Source organism: Nerophis lumbriciformis, linkage group LG03 (assembly GCF_033978685.3).
Source record: "Nerophis lumbriciformis linkage group LG03, RoL_Nlum_v2.1, whole genome shotgun sequence".
NCBI classification, from domain to species: domain Eukaryota; kingdom Metazoa; phylum Chordata; class Actinopteri; order Syngnathiformes; family Syngnathidae; genus Nerophis; species Nerophis lumbriciformis.
In genome coordinates, this window is record NC_084550.2 from 3,365,260 (window position 1) to 3,387,888 (window position 22,629).

The 22,629-nt window shown below is 40.2% G+C and overlaps 2 long non-coding RNA genes across 2 annotated transcripts; both read left to right on the forward strand.

The window, feature by feature from the left end:
• The first annotated feature begins 5,304 nt into the window (after positions 1–5,304).
• LOC140677468 (uncharacterized) lies at positions 5,305–5,725 on the forward strand. The gene is made up of 2 exons (XR_012049264.1): positions 5,305–5,502; positions 5,640–5,725. It is a non-coding gene; the product is annotated as an uncharacterized lncRNA (long non-coding RNA).
• A 5,005-nt stretch (positions 5,726–10,730) lies between these two features.
• LOC133575171 (uncharacterized) lies at positions 10,731–12,521 on the forward strand. The gene is made up of 3 exons (XR_009811465.1): positions 10,731–11,046; positions 11,712–11,783; positions 11,866–12,521. It is a non-coding gene; the product is annotated as an uncharacterized lncRNA (long non-coding RNA).
• Positions 12,522–22,629: the final 10,108 nt, after the last annotated feature.

The following is a 22,629-nucleotide window of genomic DNA, read 5'->3' on the forward strand; positions in this document are numbered from 1 at the left end:
ACCTCAATGAACCCAAAAATACCTTAAAATAAGTATATTCTCACTAATAACAAGTGCACTTTTCTTGGTAGAAAAAAAAAAGAGAGACCTTTTTGCTGAATATGTTGAAAAATATTCTTAAATGAAGTAAATGCTAGTGCCATTATCTTGACATAATGATATGCGCTCGGCATCATGATTTTTTTTTTCATGCTTGAAGTAAGAAATGATGACTTTAAAAAAGTAGTTTTATACTTGTGAGTGTTGATGACACAGCTTTGCATCAGTTTATATTCTAGTTTCAAGCATGTTTTACTCAATATAGGTCATCACATCTCAGCAACAAGCTGTAATATCTTACTGAGATCATTTAGGAGCAAAACACTTAAAACAAGTAAAACACTCTAACATCAAATCTGCTTAGTGAGAAGAATTATCTTATCTGACAGAAAATAAGCAAATATACACCTTATTTGAGATATTTCATCTTACTTCTGATGCGTCATCTATGTTGCTGCTTCTTGATCTTAGCGCTGCTTTCGATACCGTCCATCATAATATTTTATTAGAGCGTATCAAAACACGTATTGGTATGTCAGACTTAGCTTTGTCGTGGTTTAACTCTTATCTTACTGACAGGATGCAATGCGTCTCCCATAATAATGTGACCTCGGACTATGTTAAGGTAACGTGCGGAGTTCCTCAGGGTTCGGTTCTTGGCCCTGCACTCTTTAGAAATTACATGCTGCCGCTAGGCGACATCATACGCAAATACGGTGTTAGCTTTCATTGCTATGCTGATGACACCCAACTCTACATGCCCCTAAAGCTGACCAACACGCCGGATTGTAGTCAGCTGGAGGCGTGTCTTAATGAAATTAAACAATGGATGTCCGCTAACTTCTTGCAACTCAACGCCAAGAAAACGGAAATGCTGATTATCGGTCCTGCTAAACACCGACATTTATTTAATAATACCACCTTAACATTTGACAACCAAACAATTACACAAGGCGAATCAGTAAAGAATCTGGGTTTTATCTTCCACCCAACTCTCTCGTTTGAATCACACATTAAGAGTGTTACTAAAACGGCCTTCTTTCATCTCCGTAATATCGCTAAAATTCGTTCTATTTTATCCACTAGCGACGCTGAGATCATTATTCATGCGTTCGTTACGTCTCGTCTCGACTACTGTAACGTATTATTTTGGGGTCTCCCTATGTCTAGCATTAAAAGACTACAGTTGGTACAAAATGCGGCTGCTAGACTTTTGACAAGAACAAGAAAGTTTGATCATATTACGCCTATACTGTATATACCTTTATATACATATATACATATATATATATACCTATACTGGCTCACCTGCACTGGCTTCCTGTGCACTTAAGATGTGACTTTAAGGTTTTACTACTTACGTATAAAATACTACACGGTCTAGCTCCGTCCTATCTTGTCCATTGCATTGTACCATATGTCCCGGCAAGAAATCTGCGTTCAAAGAACTCCGGCTTATTAGTGATTCCCAGAGCCCAAAAAAAGTCTGCGGGCTATAGAGCGTTTTCTATTGGGGCTCCAGTACTATGGAATGCCCTCCCGGTAACAATTAGAGATGCTACCTCAGTAGAAGCATTTAAGTCCCATCTTAAAACTCATTTGTATACTCTAGCCTTTAAATAGCCCCCCTGTTAGACCAGTTGATCTGCCGTTTCTTTTCTTTTCTCCTCTGCTCCCCTTTTCCTTGAGGGGGGGGGGGGGGGGCACAGATCCGGTGGCCATGGATGAAGTGCTGGCTGTCCAGAGTCGGGACCCGGGGTGGACCGCTCGCCTGTGCATCGGCTGGGAACATCTCTGCGCTGCTGACCCGTCTCCGCTCGGGATGGTGTCCTGCTGGCCCCACTATGGACTGGACTCTTACTATTATGTTGGATCCACTATGGACTGGACTCTCACAATATTATGTCAGACCCACTCGACATCCATTGCTTTCGGTCTCCCCTAGAGGGGGGGGGGTTACCCACATATGCGGTCCTCTCCAAGGTTTCTCATAGTCATTCACATCGACGTCCCACTGGGGTGAGTTTTTCCTTGCCCGTATGTGGGCTTTGTACCGAGGATGTCGTTGTGGCTTGTGCAGCCCTTTGAGACACTTGTGATTTAGGGCTATATAAATAAAGATTGATTGATTGATTGATTGACTTAGATTTCAGTTTTTGCAGTGTGGAGGGTTAGGCAGGTTTAAATAGCAGTCGACTGATTGACAGCAGGTGTGGCCAGGTGCCAATCAGCCGCAGCTGAGGGGAAACATTGCTCAGGGAGACAAGCGGGAAACTGAATCAAAATAAGAGCTAGCGCTGACAGGAAATAAAACAAACAGAGGAAAAACTAAAACATAACCAAACTGTCAGGGACAAGCCTGACACTTCCAACATGTTGAATAGAGAAACTAGAAAGTGTGATATCAGAATCAGAATCAGCTTTATTGTCATTACGCAGGGTAACAAGATTGAGGCCATTCCATACAGTGCGATGTGTGCATGCTAGGAAAACAATGTGTAAATATATACAAATGTAAAAAATATAGAAGTGCAATGAATATAGGGTGGAATGAATATATACATGAAAAAAAAACCCAGGGTGGTTGGTGGAATGGGTTATTGCACCAAAGAGAAGGCAGTTGTCAGGCTTGGTAAAAGGATAGGACTCAGATGCAGAGTAGGGAACTTTGACAGGCTTTTATTTTGACAGCTTCCTTTCACCTCCAAAGTCAAGGAATTAATATATCTATTCAACCAAAAAACTAATCGGCGAAAAAAGGTTCCAATAAAATAGGAACAACCGAAAATCACTCCGAACGGAGGGAAACACAAAAACAAAGACGAACTATAATTGGCGCCGTATATGCTATAAAATGTATAAACAGAAAACGCTCCAACAGGAGGAAGAAACAAATAGCTATGAACATTTCTACACTAACTAATCTAATAAAGTATTAACAAAAATAGTCACTCAAAAAATTTGAGGAAAGAATGAAAAATAACTGAAACTCACCACTTCGGCTGAATATACTAAATAACAAAAAATCACTCTGCTGAGGAGGAAGAAAGGAAAAACTCAAAATAGTAACGAAGGGATTCAAGATCAAGGAACTTAATCACAAGACAAGGCAAGACAAGGCATGGACAGGAACATGGATGCTAGAGAGCACGAATAAACGAAACAATCTGGCACAGAACAAAGGGAGGAGTGGGCTTATAAGACACATGAGGCTAATAGGGAACAGGTGGAAACAATCAGGGAACCGGGATGACGTCAGACTGATGACACAAAAGGAAAGGCAAGTGACCTGAAACGAGAGGAGAGTTTTTTTTTCAAACTAAAACATGCAAATCACAAGACAGAAAAACCCAAGACAAGACTTGGGTGTGACAGCAGTTATGAGGGACAATGTGGCAGTCCGTTCAGGATTTATCTCTGGGGATGAAGCTGTTCTTTAGCCTGTTTGTTTTGGTTTTAATGCACCTGTAGCGCTTCCCATGCATGCATGTTCCAAATAAACACAAACTCAACTCAACAATAACATGCTTTGCACCCAACTGCAGGATCCACTGCATGCTGTCAATCCTTTTTGTGTCCATTTTCTCAACAATTGTTGAGACTTCCTCATTGGCCGCAGCAACTCGACAAGTCCCGACAATTCTTTACTTGTTAGACTTTGTTGCGCCAGACTTCCTGCCTTAACAACATCCACAAATCCCGTTGACATTTCACTTGTAATGTCGGCCGTCTTGTTGTGCGCCAGGTTGTCCTCCTTTGTCTCCAAAACAAAGTTGTTCCATGATGGTAGTTCTAATGATGCTCTCCTTGTGCAAAGTGGACATGTCTTGCTTGCATGTTGTCCTCTGAGTGTGTCCAAGCAGTGGACACAGAAGCAGTGATGACAGCTGAGAGACACTGGATCTTTGCACGTCTCTAAACACACACAACACTGCTGCTGCTCTTCTACAGTTGACATCTTTGCAGGATGATCCATCATGTCCTCTAAATCCAGTTGACATTCACCATCAGACGTGATGGTGAATGAAGTATGTAGTGCACACATACATGTAAGTTCACAGGCTGCAATGGTTTCATACTCTCTTCTGCAAGGCAAATGTCTTTTGTACTTACATGTTAGTAGTAGGAGGAGCATAGCAAGCTGCATGGAATGTAAACTTCCTCATGTTTGAGGCTTGAGTGTTTGAGGTGTGGGCCTGTCAGTTTGACTAATTACATGTTAGTGTTAGGAGCAATTAGCGAGTTGCAACCCAAGCTGCATGGAATGAAACTTCCTTGTGTTTGAGGCTTGAGTGTTTGAGGTGTGGGCCTGTCAGTTTGACTGTTACATGTTAGTTGACTGTCTTACATGTTAGTAGTAGAAGGAGCATACACTGAAAAAAGTGACTTTTTGGTGCTGTAAACTCTATTAGAGTAACTGTCATAATTTATACCTAATATTTTTAACATTCAGTAAGAACTAGAGTTTTTTAAGTAAAATTAAACATTTTATTAACGTAATACATGAATTATGGGGGAAGAGTAAGTTTTACTTATGTTTCCTCATACTATTTAAATGTTTAATAGTTGTACGTGCATAAACCTAAAAATATTACATAAACTTTACTCTGAAAATCTAGTGTTTTGAAACGCATGCACGACGACGCATGCGCACAGCACAACAGGCTCCGGCCGTTAGGATCTCTTCACAGAGCACTGCAAGGTGTAGCGTTCTGTTTTAAATTTGTGATAATATACGTCTGCATGTAGTTTGACGCAAGATATGTAACTGCTCATAAGTTAATTAAGTTAAGTTAAGTAAGTAAGTAAGTAAGTTCAGTAAAAAAAATTAGCATAACGCTACATTGGTCCGTGCTGGCCTGTAGTGGGAGGGCTGCAGTTTTTCCTGATAAAAACTAAAGTTAACTAATATAAAGTTAGGATATTAAAAAACCACCAACCTAACGGTATAACTTTTATCAACTGTCGTCAACATAGTAGAACATGGTATTGTTCTCTGTAAAACTTTTGGCGGCGACACTGAAGTAACGTTAACGTTAGTGAATTAATGTTAATTAATGTGCATTGGGAATGAGGGGGCGATACTGCTGAATGTTTGGAAGAAATGCCCAAGAATATGTTTTTAAAACACACATTTACTGACAGAAGCGCCAGAGGTCTTTGAGAGCATCAGCTTGCGATTACAAAAGAGACTTCGCTGGCAGTTTTCTTTCCTTTCTTTTTTTTGACAAGAAGCTAGTTATCGGTGTGAAGCCCACAGCAACATGTTTTTGTAATTCAATGAAAGAATGGATTGTTCATTACAACTTCTACTCGCAAATAAATCTGTCATGTGTTAATTGTTTTATTTAGCTAGACAAAACAAAATGTTCATTAATGTTTATGATGTAGTTTATTTCTTATTGAAATATTTTTCCATCAACAGGAAGCAAATCAGAACAGAACATTATTCTCATAATTCAGGCAAGTAGAAAATAATGTATGCATTATATTGCTTTGTTATTTTCCCTTATTCATCCATCATAATGTAATATTAAAATTGTGGCTGAATATTTTAGACCATTGTTTTCTTACCACAAATTGTGTCTCTTCATTTTCAGGGTGCCCTTTGGAGGAGCCAGTGGACTTTGTGCAAGGGAGGTGCCGTGGGGATCAAGATGAGGCCGCTCCTGGACAGACTGAGTCAGGTGTGCTTGTTTTGCTTGTTCATACAGTATGTTTTACAGGGAGCTGGACCTACTTTTTTTCCTCACTCACAGACACATACAGTATACACATACAGGACAAGCCTCACACTTGGTAGATTCCATGCCCTTGCACGCTCTGGGTCCATGCACTTAAAACACGAGCAAATATATGCACTTGTGTTTTCACTTGACAGTTCATTGTGTATATACAGGTAAAAGCCAGTAAATTAGAATATTTTGAAAAACTTGATTTATTTCAGTAATTGCATTCAAAAGGTGTAACTTGTACATTATATTTATTCATTGCACACAGACTGATGCATTCAAATGTTTATTTCATTTAATTTTGATGATTTGAAGTGGCAACAAATGAAAATCCAAAATTCCGTGTGTCACAAAATTAGAATATTACTTAAGGCTAATACAAAAAAGGGATTTTTAGAAATGTTGGCCAACTGAAAAGTATGAAAATGAAAAATATGAGCATGTACAATACTCAATACTTGGTTGGAGCTCCTTTTGCCTCAATTACTGCGTTAATGCGGCGTGGCATGGAGTCGATGAGTTTCTGGCACTGCTCAGGTGTTATGAGAGCCCAGGTTGCTCTGATAGTGGCCTTCAACTCTTCTGCGTTTTTGGGTCTGGCATTCTGCATCTTCCTTTTCACAATACCCCACAGATTTTCTATGGGGCTAAGGTCAGGGGAGTTGGCGGGCCAATTTAGAACAGAAATACCATGGTCCGTAAAGCAGGCACGGGTAGATTTTGCGCTGTGTGCAGGCGCCAAGTCCTGTTGGAACTTGAAATCTCCATCTCCATAGAGCAGGTCAGCAGCAGGAAGCATGAAGTGCTCTAAAACTTGCTGGTAGACGGCTGCGTTGACCCTGGATCTCAGGAAACAGAGTGGACCGACACCAGCAGATGACATGGCACCCCAAACCATCACTGATGGTGGAAACTTTACACTAGACTTCAGGCAACGTGGATCCTGTGCCTCTCCTGTCTTCCTCCAGACTCTGGGACCTCGATTTCCAAAGGAAATGCAAAATTTGCATGGTTGGGTGATGGTTTGGGGTGCCATGTCATCTGCTGGTGTCGGTCCACTCTGTTTCCTGCCTGGTTTACGGACCATGGTATTTCTGTTCTAAATTGGCCCGCCAACTCCCCTGACCTTAGCCCCATAGAAAATCTGTGGGGTATTGTGAAAAGGAAGATGCAGAATGCCAGACCCAAAAACGCAGAAGAGTTGAAGGCCACTATCAGAGCAACCTGGGCTCTCATAACACCTGAGCAGTGCCAGAAACTCATCGACTCCATGCCACGCCGCATTAACGCAGTAATTGAGGCAAAAGGAGCTCCAACCAAGTATTGAGTATTGTACATGCTCATATTTTTCATTTCTAAAAATCCCTTTTTTGTATTAGCCTTACACAATATACTAATTTTGTGACACACGGAATTTTGGATTTTCATTTGTTGCCACTTCAAATCATCAAAATTAAATGAAATAAACATTTGAATGCATCAGTCTGTGTGCAATGAATAAATATAATGTACAAGTTACACCTTTTGAATGCAATTACTGAAATAAATCAAGTTTTTCAAAATATTCTAATTTACTGGCTTTTACCTGTATAATGGTTATGTTCATGTTCTTAATCTGTTCACAGAAACAGAGCGTGAAACCATTATCCGCAGCCTTATACTGTACCTTGGCGAGAAGGAAGAGGAACTTTTTGAAGACTGCTTGGTATAGCATTATTTTAATCATTTAAAAATATGTTTTAATGACACAGGTTAATGGAACTACAAAGTGAGTTACTTTATATACACTTTAATATCACTTGCTATGTGCTTAAAACTGTATTGCAACTCATTTTGTCCGTTTTATTATAGTCTAATGGCTGTTTGGCAGCAATTTTTTGGTATGGCATTCAGCTACTTTTTATAGCAACGCTTGCGCCCCACACTTGACAAATTACAATTGTCTGTTCGACATCTTAATTCCCACTTGAAGCCAAACCACCGCCAGAGATGGACCCCCTGCTGTTTTGGGGGGAATTAATTATTCCTCCATTTGTTACCAGATTCGCACCTTTTCTCTCTCCTATTATAGCTAACGTGCTTTCTACCTCTCTGCTGGGCGAAGGCGTATATGAATGTGATTCTGCAATGTGACGTATGTAGAGGCTGGGCTTGCTGTCCACGGGGCGTATACGCATGTGACGTATGACGTGACGTGTGTAGAAGCTGCGCTTGTCTGCCTGTGAGAAGGAGACACAGGAAAGAGCGAAGAGAGCCTGTAGTCAATGCCAGTGACTACTACTGCCAGGGCAGTCTGCGGCCCGCGGGCCACATCCGGCCCTATGTGTGTCCCTGTCCGGCCCGCGTGAGGCCAATCACAAATGACAAAATAAATGTAAAAAAAACATCTATGTCGTGCGTGCAATTCAACTGTGCTGCTTTTATTTTGAAAAGTGTTATTTATGTCCGTATGTCCGTGTGTAACCTGTGAGGGAAGGTGCACAGCGACAAGTGATGCCCGGATCCGGCCCGCCAGCGTCCAAAATCAGGCCCGCAGGAAGTCCCAAGTATTTAAAAAAAATATATATATATACGTGGCGTGGCGTGGCGCAGTGGAAGAATGGCCGTGCGCGACCCGAGGGTCCCTGGTTCAATCCCCACCTAGTACCAACCTCGTCATGTCCGTTGTGTCCTGAGCAAGACACTTCACCCTTGCTCCTGATGGGTGCTGGTTAGCGCCTTGCATGGCAGCTCCCTCCATCAGTGTGTGAATGGGTGAATGTGGAAGTAGTGTCAAAGCGCTTTGAGTACCTTGAAGGTAGAAAAGCGCTATACAAGTACAACCCATTTATCATTTATCATTTATATATATATATATATATATATATATACCTGTGTATATATATATATATCTTTTTTCTGTCTTTTCTTATCCACTTTGTACCGCTTGCTACTCACGGTGTCTCCTAGCCTAATCATATTGTCTAAAAATGCATTTTCTCATCGATAACGTGACATCTTCGCACGCGCGGAAATTGCGTAATATATATATATATATATATATATATATATATATATATATATATATATATATATATATATATATATATATATATATAATTATTAGATATATATTGGATATATTATATATATATATATATAACTATTATAAATAAATAATAATTATTAGATATATATTGGATATATTGTATATATATATATATATATATATATATATATATATATATATATATATATATATATATATATATATATGTGTATATATATAATATATATATATATGTGTATATATATATATCTAATATATATATATATATATATTATATATATATATTAAATATATATATATATTAAATATATATATATATATATATATTTAATATATATATATATTTAATATATATATATATCTAATATATATATATATATATATATATATATATATATATATATATAATTATTAGATATATATATTGGATATATATATATATATAATATATATACACACAATATATATACATCTAATAATTATATATATATATATATATATATCTAATATATATATATATATATATCTAATATATATATATATATATATATATATATATATATATCTAATATATATATATATATATAGATATATATATATCTAATATATATATATATATATATATATATATATATATATATATATATATATATATATATAGATATATATAGATATATCTTTTATATATATATATATATATATATATATATATATATATATATATATATATATATATATATATATATATATACACAGGTTGCTGTGTTTAAAGAATATAGTGTAACCACCTGCTGAAGTTGATGTTGTGTTCTTGAGTGAGTGATATTCAGAATTCCCATTGTTGTGAACGTAGCACGTACGCCTGTAAGGTGATTGGCGAAGAAGGAGGAAGCAGGTTGTTGTTGTTGCGGAAATGAGGAGTGAGGATAGATAGATAGGAACGAGATATGTTTAGCTGTGTTAGTATAGATTGTTTAAAAAAAGTGTCAGAAGTCAAACTTTGCACATACTGCCGCTGCTTGTGTGAGCATACTGCGCTGCTTGTGTGCTCAGCCTGCTACGTCATCGGGAGGTACGTGCCACGGTGTGTCCTGGCCACTTTGTCAAGATTGAACGGGAGGGGAAGGACATTGAGTGGGGACTTAAGGTGCCGAACAGGTGTTGTACCGAACTCTGTTACCCATCGGAATTTGTAACTCCAGGGGGCGATGTTCCCATGTTTGTTTGATGGTTAAACGGCAAGCCCAAATAGGAGGAGAAGAAGAACGCTTGCGTAAATGGCGTAAACTATCCTTAATGCTGAAACGTCACTTGTCAGAATTTCAGCATTAATAAATGACACATATTCTGGAAATCAATGACTTACTTTCATTATAGTATGAGTCCATTGTATCAGCTGTTGATTCTCTCTCACACACATACATTTTCCGGATTAAAAGTTATCATGGAATGAAACGTCAGTTGTCAGAATTTCAGCGTTAATAAATTACACATTCTGGAAATCAATTATTTCATTATAGTATGATACACTCATCACTGGCTAAGTGCACACCCACTAGGTGTGATGAAATTTGCATTATGACGCGCACCTTAGAGGGAACCAGTGGCGTGTCTGTTCCAGGAGAAAAGGGGCGTGTCTGTTCCAGAGGGAACCAGTGGCGTGTCTGTTCCAGGAGAAAAGGGGCGTGTCTGTTCCAGAGGGAACCAGTGGCGTGTCTGTTCCAGGAGAAAAGGGGTGTGTCTGTTCCCAGACACGCCCCTTATCCTGCAACATTTATTTCCTGCGTCCTTTTGTCACTTCCACGACAAGGTAAAAAAAAACCACATGACAGCCGGTGTACACGTACAGTATATGTACATACATGTACTCGTGTGCGCCGTGTTTCGTTCAACAGCACGTCTTAAGGTAGGTTAGTCGTGACAACTGGATTTGGAGGACATGATGGATCATCCTGCAAAGATGTCAACTGTAGAAGAGCAGCAGCAGTGTTGTGTGTGTTTAGAGACGTGCAAAGATCCAGTGTCTCTCAGCTGTCATCACTGCTTCTGTGTCCACTGCTCGGACACACTCAGAGGACAACATGCAAGCAAGACATGTCCGCTTTGCACAAGGAGAAGGTCAATGGATACAACGCTGCTCTTTTCTGATGGCAAATATGATTTTGACAACGTCCAATAAAAGAAAAAGTGCATTTTGCCAAAGGACAGCGTCATTGGAACTACAAAGTGAGTTACTTTATATACACTTTAATATCACTTGCTATGTGCTTAAAACTGTATTGCAACTCATTTTGTCCGTTTTATTATAGTCTATTATAGTCTTTTAAATCTTCTCAAACAGCCTGCCCTACACTTTACCCGCCGCCCCTCCCCCTCGCGTCACTGCTCCTCAGCCTTGCCCTCATACTTGCCAACCCTCCCGGATTTTCCGGGAGACTCCCGAAATTCAGCACCTCTCCCGAAAACCTCCCGGGACAAATTTTCTCCCGAAAATCTCCCGAAATTCAGGCGGACTCAGGACAATATAACCAGCATACCTGCCCAATCAAGTTATAACTGTAGAATGATGGAGGGCGAGTTGTTGGTTTCTTATCTGGGTTTATTGTTAGGCAGTTTCATTAACGTCCTCCCAGCGCGGCAACAACACACAACAACAGCAGTCACGTTTTTGTATACCGTAAAGCAGTTCGTCTGCCAAAAAACAGCAATGTTGTGACACTCTTAAACAGGACAATACTGCCATCTAGTGTTATGTGTGTGTATATGTGTAAATAAATGAACACTGAAATTCAAGTATTTATATATATATATATATATATATATATATATATATATATATGAAATACTTGACTTGGTGAATTCTAGCTGTAAATATACTCCTCCCCTTTTAGCCACGCCCCCGACCACGCCCCCCTTCTACCCCGACGGGATCTACTGAAAGAGGATCTGCAAGTCTTGGACAGGTGAGATTCTCAACGAGGGACATTCTGAAGACAGTTTCTCTGAGTTTGTCTTCTAAACCTCTTTATGTGACTCTGCGTTTAGAGGACATGATGGATCATCCTGCAAAGATGTCAACTGTAGAAGAGCAGCAGCAGTGTTTAGAGACGTGCAAAGATCCAGTGTCTCTCAGCTTGGACACACTCAGAGGACAACATGCAAGCAAGACATGTCCACTTGGCACAAGGAGAGCATCTTTCGATCTACCACCATGGAACAACTTTGTTTTGGAGACAAAGGAGGACAACCTGGGACACAATAAGAGAACAAACATTAAAAATTCGGAATGAAGATGAGAGAAAATACAAATCAAGATGAACAAGCATTGTGGAGAAAGAATGTGCAGGAAGGGAATGTTGAACAATGAAATGTTTACTGAAGCTGGACATGTTAAAAAGTGTAAATAGAGCTGATGTGGTACAAGAACTGGACTTCTAGGTTCAAAGTAGTCAACCTGGGACTTTCAGTACAGATCAAAAGTTTGGTTGAAAATGAAACGTCCATTAAATTAATTCTTGTTTCTGGTGATGGTTTTTATATTAGTATTATCTTGATTTTGTATGTACTTTGTCATATTTTATTCAGTATGGTACTTTTTCATCACTTACAATATTGTTTGTTTTTGGTACACTAATGTATATATTGTTGGCCATTGGTTCTTTGTTTATCTATTTCTATATTGCTCTTTTTTTATCTTTGGTATGAACATTATTATGTAAACTCCAATTTATTGTTTTTGTTGTTGCTATTTTTGTATTACAAAATGTTTTTATCGATCATGTTGTACTGCATTGTAATCTTTTGTTTTGTGATTGTGATGTTTTTTTTTTGGTGTAGACTAATGGTGATCCTTAATAAACTGAACTAAACTTCTGTCCGTCGTAATGTCTTCAGACTTAAGACGTACATTACAGGCCAAAAGTTTGGACACACCTTCTCGTTCAATGCGTGTTCTTTATTTTCATGATTATTTACATTGTAGGTTGTCACTGAAGGCATTGATTGATTGATTGATTGATTGGGGTGTTACCACTAAATGGTAACACCCCAATAAGTTTTTCAACTTGTTTAAGTCGGCATCAAAACTATGACACCTGTGAAGTGAAAACCATCTCAGGTGACTACCTCTTGAAGCTTACAGATGTGTAAACAAACTCAGAAGTTACTTTTTAGTGAGTTTATTTAGCATGCAGTTGCATTTCCAAGACACTAGATGGCAGGAGTGTAGAAGCCATTGAACGCTACAAAGAGAGTAGTTGGAGAGCCACTAGTTAGATGAAGTTTGACAAGTCGAGTGTGTGTGTGTGTGTGTGTGTGTGTGTGTGTGTGTGTGTGTGTGTGTGTGTGTGTGTGTGTGTGTGTGTGTGTGTGTGTGTGTGTGTGTGTGTGTGTGTGTGTGTGTGTAATATAGTCTACAATATGTTGTAAAAAAAAATATACAGACAAATTTACATGGACTTACCATGAATTGATTAACATGGACCCCGACTTAAACACGTTGAAAAACGTATTGGGGTGTTACCATTTAGTGGTCAATTGTACGGAATATGTACTGGACTGTGCAATCTACTGTGGACTTGGAGAAGGCATTCGACCGTGTCCCTCGGGAAGTCCTGTGGGGAGTGCTCAGAGAGTACGGGGTATCGGACTGTCTGATTGTGGCAGTCCGCTCCCTGTATGATCAGTGCCAGAGCTTGGTCCGCATTGCCGGTAGTAAGTCGGACACGTTTCCAGTGAGGGTTGGACTCCGCCAAGGCTGCCCTTTGTCACCGATTCTGTTCATAACTTTTATGGACAGAATTTCTAGGCGCAGTCAAGGCGTTGAGGGGATCTGGTTTGGTGGCTGCAGGATTAGGTCTCTGCTTTTTGCAGATGATGTGGTCCTGATGGCTTCATCTGGCCAGGATCTTCAGCTCTCACTGGATCGGTTCGCAGCCGAGTGTGAAGCGACTGGGATGAGAATCAGCACCTCCAAGTCCGAGTCCATGGTTCTCGCCCGGAAAAGGGTGGAGTGCCATCTCCGGGTTGGGGAGGAGATCTTGCCCCAAGTGGAGGAGTTCAAGTACCTCGGAGTCTTGTTCACGAGTGGGGGAAGAGTGGATGGTGAGATCGACAGGCGGATCGGTGCGGCGTCTTCAGTAATGCGGACGCTGTATCGATCCGTTGTGGTGAAGAAGGAGCTGAGCCGGAAGGCAAAGCTCTCAATTTACCGGTCGATCTACGTTCCCATCCTCACCTATGGTCATGAGCTTTGGGTTATGACCGAAAGGACAAGATCACGGGTACAAGCGGCCGAAATGAGTTTCCTCCGCCGGGTGGCGGGGCTCTCCCTTAGAGATAGGGTGAGAAGCTCTGTCATTCGGGGGGAGCTCAAAGTAAAGCCGCTGCTCCTCCACATCGAGAGGAGACAGATGAGGTGGTTCGGGCATCTGGTCAGGATGCCACCCGAACGCCTCCCTAGGGAGGTGTTTAGGGCACGTCCCACCGGTAGGAGGCCGCGGGGAAGACCCAGGACACGTTGGGAAGACTATGTCTCCCGGCTGGCCTGGGAACGCCTCGGGGTCCCACAGGAAGAGCTGGATGAAGTGGCTGGGGAGAGGGAAGTCTGGGCTTCCCTGCTTAAGCTGCTGCCCCCGCGACCCGACCTCGGATAAGCGGAAGAAGATGGATGGATGGATGGATGTGCAATCTACTAATAAAAGTTTCAATCAATCAAAAAAAAAAGACTATTAAAACAGTCCATTAGAAATGAATGTAGAAAAAGCATTGTTGATTTAGACAATGCTTTAAACATGGTCAATGTCGCCCTCTAGTGGTAGGATGGGGTAACTGCCGCGGAACAGGAAGTATGTCGCCATTAAAGAGGACGAAAGTTGAGCTGGCGAATTATATCCTCATGCAGAAACATTGTTGCAAACAAACACTCAGTTAAGGCCACATTTAACAAATTATAGGCATTTTAGCATTAATAACAGTGTTATATTTGCCGTATACTTACATTTTAGTCAAGAACGCACAAACAAACAGGACATGACGTCCCAGAATGACGTCGCCAAAATAAGAGCACAGGAAACCTAACATCGTAAAACTGCGTCAGAATAAAAATAAAAATAAAACACACAACTACAATATCAACCAACTGAAATATCATCAAGCTGCAATATCATCCAACTGCAATATCATCCTTGATTGATTGATTGATTGATTGAAACTTTTATTAGTAGATTGCACAGTACAGCATACTTGCCAACCCTCCCTGGATTTTCCGGGAGACTCCCGAAATTCAGCGCCTCTCCCGAAAACCTCCCGGAAGAAATTTTCTCCCGAAAATCTCCCGGAATTCAGCCGGAGCTGGCCTCCAGCTCCATGCGGACCTGAGTCCAGTGTGTGCACACAAGGAGATGAAGCAGAAGAACTAGACCGTAGTCGAAGAGCGAAGGGGAGGCACTTCTCCAGGGCCGATGTATGCTCGGGGCAACACCCTTCACCTTACCTGGCAGTGGGTCTTTAGGGTGAATGATGATTCCAGCGATTAGTTGCAAATCTTGCTTTATTGATTGCTTGCACACAGCCAATCCAACACAAAACCAACTAGTACCTCCCTGCACTCACTCTACCGCTCCCTCTCTTCTCTCGCCCACACACTCACTGGCGTCACTCACCTCACATGCTGTCACCTATTAAAGGGCCACACACACATACTCTACTCTCATAACACACAGTACAGTTAGTAGAACAATTGTGTTTTCATTACTGTCTATTTGATAGGTGCCATTGCCCTGGAATTGTATTGCATTGTACTTTCAAGTACAACAATGAGTAGATGAGTGTTATGTGTGTGTGTATATGTGTAAATAAATGAACACTGAAATTCAAGTATTTCTTTTATTTATATATATAATAAAATAAATAAATATATATATATAGCTAGAATTCACTGAAATTCAAGTATTTCATACATATATATATATATATATATATATATATGAAATACTGGAGTTGGTGAATTCTAGCTGTAAATATACTCCTCCCCTCTTAACCACGCCCCCAACCACGCCCCGCCCCACCCCCGACCACGCCCCCCACCTCCCGAAATCAGAAGTCTCAAGGTTGGCAAGTATGCAGTACAGTACATATTCCGTACAATTGACCACTAAATGGTAACACCCCAATACGTTTTTCATCTTGTTTAAGTTAAATCGATTCATGGTACAAATATATACTATCATCATAATACAGTCATCACACAAGTTAATCATCAGAGTATATACATTAAATTATTTACATTATTTACAATCCGGGGTGTGAGATGTAGAGAGGGGTCGTTGGGACTAACGCGTTACTTTGTAACGCCGTTAGTTTCGGCGGTAACTAGTAATCTAACGCGTTATTTTTTATATTCAGTAACTCAGTTACCGTTACTACATGATGCATTACTGCGTTATTTGACGTTATTTTTTATGTAGTATCGGCTAGAAACAGAAGATCTGAGTGTGTTTTATTGGAGCGCTGCGGTGGAAAAGAAAAGGCGTGCTTTGTGTGTGTGTGTGTGTCATATCTTAAAGGGCCACACACACACACATACGCTACTCTCATAACAACTCACAAGACATCATGGTGAAGCCAGAAGTCGAGTTTTTTTTTAAAAGGAGACATTCTCAATACTTTTCTTATGTCGAGCACAAAGAAAATAACATTTTAGTTAAATGTAAGTTGTGTCTTGGATCAAAGATCCTATCTACTTAAAGTTAAAGCTAAAGTGCCATTTTGTTGCAGCTATTTAAAATAGTCTTGTCAATTTGTTCTGGCCTGAAATAAATTGGCCCTTTGAAACATATCTTTGTGTTTGTGTGTTGTATGTAGACCACATTGCTTTCTGAGTTCAGTGATGCAAATGCATGTCAAGTTGATCAACACATTGTATTATTCTCCAGTGCAATAACAGTACTGACATGAAGGCTAAAAGGCCATTAATGGGAGCCTTAAAAAAAGGGGGAAAAAAAGAAGTAACTAAATAGTTACTTTTCACAGTAACGCATTACTTTTTGGTGTAAGTAACTGAGTTACTTTTTAAATAAAGTAACTAGTAACTGTAACTAGTTTTCAGTAACTAACCCAACACTGTCAGTCATCAACAATTATATCATCAGAGAAATGGACATTGAAACAGTGTAGGTCTGACTTGGTAGGATATGTACAGCAAGTAGAGAGAGAGAGAGAGAGAGAGAGAGAGAGAGAGAGAGAGAGAGAGAGAGAGAGAGAGAGAGAGAGAGAGAGAGAGAGAGAGCATAAGAACAAGTATCTACATTTGATTATTTACATTTGATTATTTACAATCCGGGGAGGTGGGATGTGGAAGGGAGGGTGTTAGTTTAGGGTTGTAGTTGCCTGGAGGTGTACTTTTAGTGCGGTTTTGAAGGAGGATAGAGATGCCCTTTCTTTTACCCCTGTTGGGAGTGCATTCCACATTGATGTGGCATAGAAGGAGAATGAGTTAAGACCTTTGTTAGATGGGAATCTGGGTTTAACGTGGTTAGTGGAGCTCCCCCTGGTGTTGTGGTTATGGCGGTCATTTACGTTAAGGAAGTAGTTTGACATGTACTTCGGTATCAGGGAGGTGTAGCGGATTTTATAGACTAGGCTCAGTGCAAGTTGTTTGACTCTGTCCTCCACCCTGAGCCAGCCCACTTTGGAGAAGTGGGTAGGAGTGAGGTGGGATCTGGGGTGGAGGTCTAGAAGTAACCTGACTGGCTTGTTCTGGGATGTTTGGAGTTTAGATTTGAGGGTTTTGGAGGTGCTAGGGTACCAGGAGGTGCATGCCTAGTCGAAAAAGGGTTGAATGAGAGTTCCCGCTAGAATCTTCATGGTGCTTTTGTTGACCAGAGAGGAGATTCTATAGAGAAATCTCGTTCGTTGATTGACCTTTTTGATGACCTTGGTTGCCATTTTATCACAGGAAAGATTAGCCTCTAGAATGGAACCTAGGTAGGTGACCTCATCCTTCCTGGTGATAACAATGTCACCCACTTTTATAGTGAAGTCATTGACTTTCTTAAGGTTGATGTGGGACCCAAACAGGATGGATTGTGTTTTACCCAAGTGTATGGATAGCTTGTTGTCAGCGAGCCAGGTGCAAGTTCTACTGAGGATTTTCTCCACCTGTGACTTGTCCTTGTCTGATACCAGCAGGGCCGAGTCATCCGCAAACAAGAACAATTCACAGTCGCATGCCGATGACAAGTCGTTTATGTATATTAGGAACAGTAAAGGCCCCAATATACTGCCTTGGGGGACTCCACAGCTCACTGAGAGGGGGAGGGGGGAGGGGGGGTGAACACGGTGCCGTTCACCTCTACCACCTGTTCCCTCCCCTCCAAGTGAGATTGCATCCAGCTCCATGAGGTTTTGTCAAATCCGATTGCTCTGAGCTTATCCAACAGTATAGCGTGGTTAACGCTGTCAAAGGCCTTCTGAAGGTCCAGCATGACCATGACCCAGTCCACCTCATGTTTGATGTGGTCGCTCAGATAGAGAAGGCATGTGTCAGTGGAGTGGTTAGTTCTGAAGTCAGATAGAGAAGGCATGTGTCAGTGGAGTGGTTAGTTCTGAAGTCGGATAGAGAAGGCATGTGTCAGTGGAGTGGTTAGTTCTGAAGTCAGATAGAGAAGGCATGTGTCAGTGGAGTGGTTAGTTCTGAAGTCAGATAGAGAAGGCATGTGTCAGTGGAGTGGTTAGTTCTGAAGTCAGATAGAGAAGGCATGTGTCAGTGGAGTGGTTAGCTCTGAAGTCAGATAGAGAAGGCATGTGTCAGTGGAGTGGTTAGTTCTGAAGTCAGATAGAGAAGGCATGTGTCAGTGGAGTGGTTAGTTCTGAAGTCAGATAGAGAAGGCATGTGTCAGTGGAGTGGTTAGTTCTGAAGTCAGATAGAGAAGGCATGTGTCAGTGGAGTGGTTAGTTCTGAAGTCAGATAGAGAAGGCATGTGTCAGTGGAGTGGTTAGTTCTGAAGTCAGATAGAGAAGGCATGTGTCAGTGGAGTGGTTAGTTCTGAAGTCAGATAGAGAAGGCATGTGTCAGTGGAGTGGTTAGTTCTGAAGTCAGATAGAGAAGGCATGTGTCAGTGGAGTGGTTAGTTCTGAAGTCAGATAGAGAAGGCATGTGTCAGGGAAAGTGGTTAGTTCTGAAGCCGGATTGGAATTTGTAGATGAGTTTATTAGTGGCAAGGTAACTATCGACCTGTTCATAAACTATTTTCTCCATTACTTTCGAAATGGAACTGAGAATAGAAACAGGTCGGTAGTTGCCAGGTTCTAGTTTGCTTCCTTTTTTAAAGAGGGGAGTTACTCTTGCTATCTTAAAATCTTTTGGTACTTGGCCTTGTGAAATTGAGAGGATTATTATGTGCGTGATGATCGGGGCAATGATGGAGGCAGAGTCCCTGAGGAATCTGGAGGGGATATTGTCAAGGCCGGTGGCCTTGTTTGGGTGGAGCGCGCTCAATTTTTTAAGCACCTCATCAGCTGAGACCATTTCTAATTTGAAATTGTTGTTGGATACTCCTAGCTTTCTGTAGAAGGCTTTAAAGGCCTACTGAAAGCCACTACTACCGACCACGCAGTCTGATAGTTTATATATCAATGATGAAATCTTAACATTGCAACACATGCCAATACGGCCGGGTTAGTTTACTAAAGTGCAATTTTAAATTTCCCGGGATACTTCCGGTTGAAAACGTCTAGGTATGATGACGTTTGCATGTGACGTCAAGGGTTGAAGCGGAAGTATTCGGACACCATTGTATCCAGTACAAACAGCTCTGTTTTCATCGCAAAATTCCACAGTATTCTGGACATCTGTGTTGGTGAATCTTTTGCAATTTGTTCAATTAACAATGGAGACTGCAAAGAAGAAAGCTGTAGGTAAGATCGGTGTATTAGTGGCGACTGCAGCAACACAACCAGGAGGACTTTGAGTTGGCTAGCAGACGCGCTACCGTGACTACAGCTTTGGTTTCCAAACATTTGATGGCTTGCCCGTACGTGCTTGTCGCTATGCGCATGTCACGTACGTAACTTTGGGGAAATATATGTTTCTTGCCGACTCTGATGGCGGCCGGGGTGTCGTCGAAAGCTACAACGCCCGCCGCCGCACCGCTGTCCTCACCTGTCTGGGTTGACTTTGTCCGTCTCCAGGCCGCCGACCGCATCGATGATCGGGTGAAGTCCTTCATCGCGCCGTCGATCGCTGGAACGCAGGTGAGCACCGGTGTTGATGAGCTAAAGTTTTTATCATAGCTCTGTCGAGGTCCCGTAGCTAAGTTAGCTTCAATGGCGTCGTTAGCAACAGCATTGCTAGGCTTTGTCAGGCGGTACAGCATTAACCGTGTGGTTACAGGTCCAGAGTTTGGTAGTATTGTTGATCTTCTGTCTATCCTTCCAGTCAGGGGCTTATTCCTTTTGTTTCTATCTGCATTTAAGCACGATGCTATCACGTTAGCTCCGTAGCTAAAGGGCTTCACCGATGTATTGTCGTGGAGATAAAAGTCACTGTGAATGTCCATTTCGCGTTCTCGACTCTCATTTTCAAGAGGATATAGTATCCCAGGTGGTTTGAAATACAAATCCGTGATCCACAATAGAAAAAGGAGAGAGTGTGGAATCCAATGAGCCCTTGTACCTAAGTTACGGTCAGAGCGAAAAAGTATGACACATAGAATGGATCTGCTATCCCCGTTTAAATAAAAAAAATTCATTTCAGTTGGCCTTTAAGGTTGAAATGATCACTGGAGTATGTTTTAAGGGATCTGGATTGAGATGTTATGTGGCCGTTGGCTTTGGGTTTAGTTATATTGCGGGTGCAGAAGGTTAGATAGTGGTCGCTAAGACCACAGATCATGTTGTCGTTTTTGATAATTTTTGTGAAGTAAATGTTTTTATATCAAATTATTACTTTCATTGATTAGACAGAATTGGGGGTTGAATCAATAAAAACTATCCCGGCCGGGCCCGGCTACCTCTGCTGCTCACTGCTCCCCTCACCTCCCAGGGGGTGATCAAGGGTGATGGGTCAAATTCAGAGAATACTTTCACCACACCTAGTGTGTGTGTGTGTGTGTGTGTGACAATCATTGGTACTTAAAACTTCATTTGTGAGCAACATCTGTGTGTTTGCATATTCAGTTTGTTGAAATACAGTGTTTTAAAATTCAATGTGTTAAAAATTCAACACCGCAGATTCACAGACATGTTGTTTCCCAATGTTAATGTCGATGATGCATACTTGCCAACCCTCCCGAATTTCAGCGTCTCTCCCGAAAACCTCCCGGGACAAATATTCTCCCGATTTTCAGACATTGCATTTAGTTCCCAATAAAACATTCACATGTTGCACAATGAGATGTAAGCAGGGGATCATGTGTACATTCCTGCATACTTCCTGTTTGTAAAAAATATATTTTTATTAGTATTTGTTTAATATACTAACAGCATTCCATGATTAATATTTATAAATGAAGATTCCTAATAAATGACACTAGAATAAGCGCACATTTGATTGGTAAATCAAACGACCTGGAATGACACTTTATGTGTTTGTACCTGTACACTAGTGATGGGTTGATGAGGCGTCATGAAGCGTTTCGACACATTGCAAAACTGTATTGATACTGTGTCGATACTGTGTCGATACTGTGTCACTAAATACTGACATCTGCTGGACATTAAAAATCCCTACAGGCAACCTATGGACCGACTCAACTGACACTGATTTGATGCCCTAGTACAGGGGTCACCAACCTTTTTGAAACCAAAAACTACTTCTTGGGTACTGATTAATGCGAAGGGCTACCAGTTTGATACACACTTAAATAAATAAATATATTGTCATTTGTAAGTTACACGTAAGTGTGATTTAAACAAGAATAGCTAAATAAATACATTTATATACATATAAAAAAATGGGTATTTCTGTCTGTCATTCCGTCGCACATTTTTTTTCCTTTTACGGAAGATTTTTTGTAGGGAATAAATGATGAAAAAAACACTTAATTGAACGGTTTAAAAGAGGAGAAAACACGAAAAAAATTAAAATAAAATTTTGAAACATAGTTTATCTTCAATTTCGACTCTTTAAAATTCAAAATTCAACCGACAAAAAGAAGAAAAAAACTAGCTAATTTGAATCTTTTTGAAAAAATTAAAAAAATAATTTATGGAACATCATTAGTAATTTTTCCTGTTTAAGATACATTTTAGAATTTTGATGACATGTTTTGAATTGGTTAAAATCCAATCTGCACTTTGTTAGAATATTTAACAAATTGCACCAAGCTATATTTCTAACAAAGACAAATCAGTATTTCTTCTAGATTTTCCAGAACAAAAATTTTAAAAGAAATTCAAAATACTTTGAAATAAGCTTTAAATTTGATTCTACAGATTTTCTAGATTTGCCAGAATATTTTTTTGAATTTTAATCATAGTAAGTTTGAAGAAATATTTCACAAATATTCTTCGTCGAAAAAACAGAAGCTAAAATATTTATTATTCTTTACAATAAAAAAAAATAAAATAACTTGAACATTGATTTAAATTGTCAGGAAAGAAGAGGAAGAAATTTAAAAGGTAAAAAGGTATATTTGTTTAAAAATCCTAAAATCATTTTTAAGGTTGTATTTTTTCTCTAAAATTGTATTTCTAAAAGTAATAAGAAGCAAAGTAAAAAATAAATGAATTTATTTAAACAAGTGAAGACCCATCCATCCATCCATTTTCTACCGCTTATTCCAAGTGAAGACCAAGTCTTTAAAATAT